This window comes from Lutra lutra, chromosome 1, assembly GCF_902655055.1.
Source record: "Lutra lutra chromosome 1, mLutLut1.2, whole genome shotgun sequence".
Classification (NCBI taxonomy): Eukaryota; Metazoa; Chordata; class Mammalia; order Carnivora; family Mustelidae; genus Lutra; species Lutra lutra.
The window spans coordinates 162761740-162767739 of record NC_062278.1 but is presented as its reverse complement, the minus strand read 5'-3'; positions in this window follow the sequence as shown (position 1 = coordinate 162767739).

The following is a 6000-nucleotide window of genomic DNA, read 5'->3' as shown; positions in this document are numbered from 1 at the left end:
GAGGAGCTGGCTGACCACCCACATGACTGCGGGGAGGTCCTAACCCAAAGTCGCAGGAATAAGGCTGGATCTCAGAGACATTCCCCTCCCGGATGCCGAGACGACTCTGTTCACAGATGGGAGTAACTACATGGTCAATGGTCAACGGAAAGAGGTATGCGGGGCCTGCAGTGGTTTCTCCTGAGCAGGAACCCTGGACAGCAGCCCTGCCACATGGAACCTTGGTACAAAAAGCAGAACTGATTGCACTCACTAAGGCACTGCAGATGGCCAAAGGTAAAACCACCAACATCTATACGGACAGCAGGTATGCCTTTGCTACTCTCCATATACATGGGGCTGTTTATAAAGAAAGGGGCCTATTAATAGCAGAAGGAAAAGGAATTAAAAACAGAGGAGAAATATTGGCTCTCCTCCAGGCTATTTGGGACTCAAAAGAGGTGGCAGTTATGCATTGCCCAGGACATCAAAAGGTGACTGATCTGATTTCAAAAGGAAACCAATTAGCACATCAAGCCGCAAAGCAAGCAACCTGAGAGACAGTGCAAGAACTGGTTACACTCCCAGCTCCAGCCCTACCAGAAAAACAACTATTCAGAAGAAGATTTAAAATATTTACAAAAATGGGTTAAATTGAACTATGAAGGGGACTGGGCTAAGAGTAAAACAGGAAAAATAATTCTTCCTCGAAGACTAGGTAACAAGTTAGTAGACCATATACATCAGGGTACTCATTTGGGGATACGAAAACTCAAGGAGCTTATAGGCAAGCAGTTCCAGGTTTCTAAATTAGGGCATATGGTTCAGGATGTAGTTGATAGATGTGCTCAATGCCAGGCAGTTAATGTGGGAAGAACTAAAATGGGAAGAGGGAAAAGAGAAAGAGGTAAGGAACCAGGAATTTATTGGGAAATAGATTTTACAGAAATTAAACCCGGAAAACATGGGCACAAGTATATGTGCCCATATTGGTTTGGACTTGGTTTGGATATGTCGCTATCAAGTAGGAAACTTGGAGCCTCGCTGGAAGGGACCGTTTACTGTTATCCTGACCACCTGACCATGGCAGTAAAAGTAGAAGACATTAGGGCCTGGGTTCACACAGGTCGTATCAAACGAGCGAGAACCAGGGCGCCCCCCAGAGATGGAAGCTGCAGCCTACGGACCCCGCTGACCATGGACTAAAGCTAAGTCTAAAAAAACTTTGAGTTTATTGTTGCTCCTATTGTTACCTATTTATGTAAAGTATAGGTGGGAAATTAGATGAACGGAATTAAGAAAAATGGAAAAGGTTTTACCTGGAATAGCATTGAATAGCTAACTCATCAGCTGACTGTGTACTACTGTTACTTTTTGGCCCCTGTATTATAAACACCCTAATGTCAATTGTACCAAAGAAAATTAGAGCGATAAAAATATTAGTCTTACATGCTCAATATAACCCCCTTACAACAGGAGAACATAGAACTGCCTGAAAAGTCAAGGATTTGACTAATTTCCAAAGAAAAGGGGGAGAATGTAGGGGCCTGGAACTTACTTGTAAAACCCGGATATAGGGGCGGGCCAGGCTGGATGGAGACATCCAATCAGTGGGGCGTGCATATATTTACTGTGGTGAGTTGAAATCCCATTGGCCACTTGTGTGTGGGCCAGGCTCAACCACCTCTATAAAGGTTAGTCTGTGAGGCTGGGGTGGGGGGAGTAGTAGGAGGAGTTAGATAGCCATTAGAATGGCCGTTAGAATAGCTGTCAGAGTAGCCGTTGGGAGCCATTAGGGTAGTCATCGGAGTGATAGTTGTTGGGAGCCTTTAGGATAGCTGTCGTAGTGATAGTTGTCAGGAACAGAGCCGCAGTACCGCCGTGAGCGGCCTTGCCGCCCTGAGCCACGGCCCCACCACGGGTGGCCTGGCCAGATTGGCGTCATTCCAGGGAGCGGCCTAGTCAGCGTGCGGCCTTGTCAGCGAACAGCCTTGTTGGCGAGTGGCCTTGGCCGGAGTGGCTTCGTCTTGGGAGCGGCCTCGTCCAGAGTGGCCTGGTCCAGAGTGGCCTTGTCGGGGTCATCATTGTCGCCTCTCGTTCCTTTGATCACGGACCCTAACAGCCTCTTTGTAAGAGATGGCCCCTACCAGTTGGTTTGGTTTCTGATGCTTGGTGCGAAATAAATAGCTTTGCTTGACTTTTGCTTTGCATCAGTCTCATTCCTTTGATCACGGACCCTAACATCCATCACAGATTGTCAAGGGGCTCCTTGTTCCAAGATAATAACATCTTGGCATGGCAGAGGGAAAGACACTCTGGGGAGTCTGCGTCAACACTTAAATGCTCTTCCCTGGAAATGACATGTCACTTCTGCTCCTAACCAACTGGCCCAGGCTAGCCACAGAGACCCACCCAACCAAGGGAGCAGGAAGTTCTGGCTCCACATGCCCAGAAGTAGGGGAACAGAGGAACAGGGGGCAGTATTAATCACTAACCCCAACAAAGGCTTTCAGCTGAGACCAGGAAAGATTTTTTTTTTTTCTTTAACTGCTAGGGAATAGATAATTTTCAAATCTATGTCCCAGTGCATAGAAAAAGATGAATGTTTTCTAATTCTGTTTATAGAATTATCATGTTGCTAGTATCCAAACTTGACAAAGACAACATAAAACCAAATGAATGGAACAAACACACAAATGGCAAGATAGTTAAAATTGACAATGATATGCTCATAAATTGAATTTCTCTGTTGATAGAGAACAATTCATTATGACCAAATTGTGTGCATCCTAGAAATACAAGGATGGTTTAAAGAAAAACAGAATTACCTCCATTGACAATGAAAGGTCATTTTCGTGTACCTGTATTCAAATATTCAGTCTATCACTTAATAACTCTGTGACTTTGGAGATATGTATAACCTCTCTGAGCCCGATTTTCACATCTGTAAGTCGAATTTTCACAGTCCTTACTTCCCAAGGTAATTGAGAGTGTTGGAAGACAATGAATCTGAAGTGTTCAGCACGTGTTTGTGCACAATGACAGTGCTCAATGCCAGCTGATTCTATTACCATTATCATCATCATATTGAATCAATAGCTGATTCAGACATTTTTCTATTTCTTTATTTTGCAAATACATATTGAGGAACTACTGTATGCCAAGTACTTTCCAAGAGGCAGTTTCTGCTTCATAAATTCTGTTTGGCAAAAAACAGGAAACCAACAATAAGTCTGGTCTATATCATGTAGTGATAAGTATTTGGAGAAAAATAAAATTGAGGGAATTGGGAATGCTGTCTTTGTGCAAGAGTGGAATGGGAGAGGTACTAATTTTACAGGGTGCTCAAGAAAAATCTTTCTGATTAGGGGGGATCTGAGCAGAGATCTGAAGGGAATGGTCTGTGTCTATCAAGAAATGAAGTTTATTTCTCCATCTCTTGATTTGCTTGGCCTTGTGACTTTCTTTGACTGATAAGATGTGACAGACATGATGTTGTGCCAGCTCCAAGATTTGGCCTCAAGAATGCATGAAGCTTTCATTCCCTCTGTGCTTGGAACCACCCCTACCCCATGAACAAGCTTGAGCCAGCCCGGTGGAAGTTAAGAGACATGTGGTTCAGCATTGCTGGTTCCTGGAGGTACAGCCACCTAGATGGTCAGCAGCTGACTGCAAGCATACACATAAGTCCCAAAGGAGATCAGCAGGTGGACCATTCCACTGGGCTCAGTCTGAATTATTGGCCCACAGAATCATGAGATAAATGAATGTTGTTTCCAGCCATGTAGTTTTGGGGTGTTTTTTTATACAGCCAAAGCCTACTGATAGATATAGCTTTAAGAAATGTAGTATCTGAATCAATGTTTAAGTGTGGAAATTAGACTATAAGGGACATGCATAGAAGCAAGGACACCATTAGAAAGCTGTTTCTCTAATTTAGGTGAAAGGAGGAGGTAGTATTAGTGGAAGTGATGGGGATTGATTTTTCTAGACACTTTTTGAAAGAGAACTAATAATGTGTGCTAATGGATTGGGTATGGGGGTGTGAAAGAAAGAAAAGACTTGAGAATAATGTCCAGATGTTTTGCTTACACAACTGAAGAATGTAGGTGTAATTTAGTGAGATAAAAAGGACATAGAAGAAAGTTGTCAAGGAAAGTTGAGTGGGCTTGTTTTGGATGTGTAAAATTTGAAATGCCTATTAAGCATCCACTTAGAGATGCCAAATAGACAAGTTACACAGGTGGAATTAGGGAGAGAGATCCTGGCTGAAGATGAGGATTGGGGTGTCGTTGCCATTGAAGGTCCTTAAGTAGGACATGACTCTGGATTAGCTTAGTTAGGGCTTAGGTATAGATAGAGGAGGGGTGCAGACTAAGGATATGCCCTAGGACATTGCCAGTGTTTTGAGATTGGAGAGATGGGGAGGAACCAGCAAAGGCGAATGAGAAGGAGTGGCCAATGAGGTAGGAGGAGAGCTGAGTGAGAGATGTCCTGGACACCAAGCTCAGAAAGGGCCATTAAGGTGGAGGGAGCCATTAATCAATGGTGTCAAATGCTGTGTAAGATGAGAACTGAAGACTGACCCTTGGATTTGTCAACAAGGAGTTTATTGGCAACCTTAAAAAGTGCACTATTTTGGAGGAGGACACAGGGCAAAAGCCCAGGGAGAATGAGAGGAGGTTCTGGGAAAGCGGGTACATACAACCCTTTCAGAGTATTTATAGATAAGGGATGACTTTGTAAAACAATATGGAAGTTCCCCAAGAAGTTAAAAAATAGAGCTACCCTATGTTCCAGCAATTGCACTACTAGGTATTTATCCAAAGATAGAAACATAGTGATCCAAGGGGCATCTGCACCCCAATGTTCATAGCAGGCAATGTCCAGTTTAGCCAAAATATGGAAAGAGCCAACATGTCTTTCAACAGATGAATGGATAAAGAAGATGTGGTTCGTATATAAAATGGAATATTTCTCAGTCATCAGAAAGGAGGAATACTTACCATTTACATTGACAAGGATGGAACTGGAGAGTATTATGCTGAGTGAAGTAAATCAGTCAGAGAAAGACAATTATATTATTTCACTCACATGTGGAAAATAAGAAGTAGGGCAGAGGATCATAGGGGAAGGGAGGGAAACCTGAATGGGAAGAAATCAGAGAGGGAGAAAAACCACGGGATACTCTGGATTCCAGGAAAAAAACTGGAGGTTACAAAAGGGAGGGGGTGGGGGAATGGGGTAACTGGGTGACAGCTATTAAGGAAACCACGTTTCATGATGAGCTCTGAGTTTTATACACAACTAATGAATCGTTGAATACTACTTCTAAAACTAGAGGTGAACTCTATGTTGGCTCTCAATTAAACATAATAATTAAAACAATATACATGACTTATCCAAACCAAACCAAACCAAACAAAACAAAACAAAATAAAACAAAACAAAAAACCAGAAGCGTGAGTATCCAGCTTCCCATTTGGCCTCCCCGAGTTCCTGAGGTTTTGGCTTTTCACTACAACTGTGGTGGCCAACTACATTCCAGGGGTTCCAGATTTCCAGATTTTCAAATTTGTTCTTGCCTGATTGGCCTGGTACTGCCCAGGTGTTCACAATCCATTGGACCCTGCCAACTCTGCTTTAGGTCTGGTCAGGGCCACAGCTGGGGCCAGGGTTAGGGTTACAGTCCTGAAAACGCTAGGGTCAAACTCAATGACAATGCAGAGTCTTATCCTGAGGGCTGAGGGGAGGGTTAGCATTAGAGTGAGGCTTGGTCTTTGGCTTTGGCCTCAGGGCGATGCTGTTAGTGTGGCTGTTTCAGGTTTTTTGCTAAAATCATGTTCCCCATCCAGCAACATCCGGGGGCTTGGTGATGACACTGTTTCCTTCTGTGTTCCTGACCCCATTAGTCTGGTATTCGCCAGGTGACCCAAATCCCTTGTGCCCTTAGAACCAGTGTTCAGGCACAGTAGGTTGTTCTACAGGCAGGACTAGTGTTAGGGCTATGGTCTGGTAGAG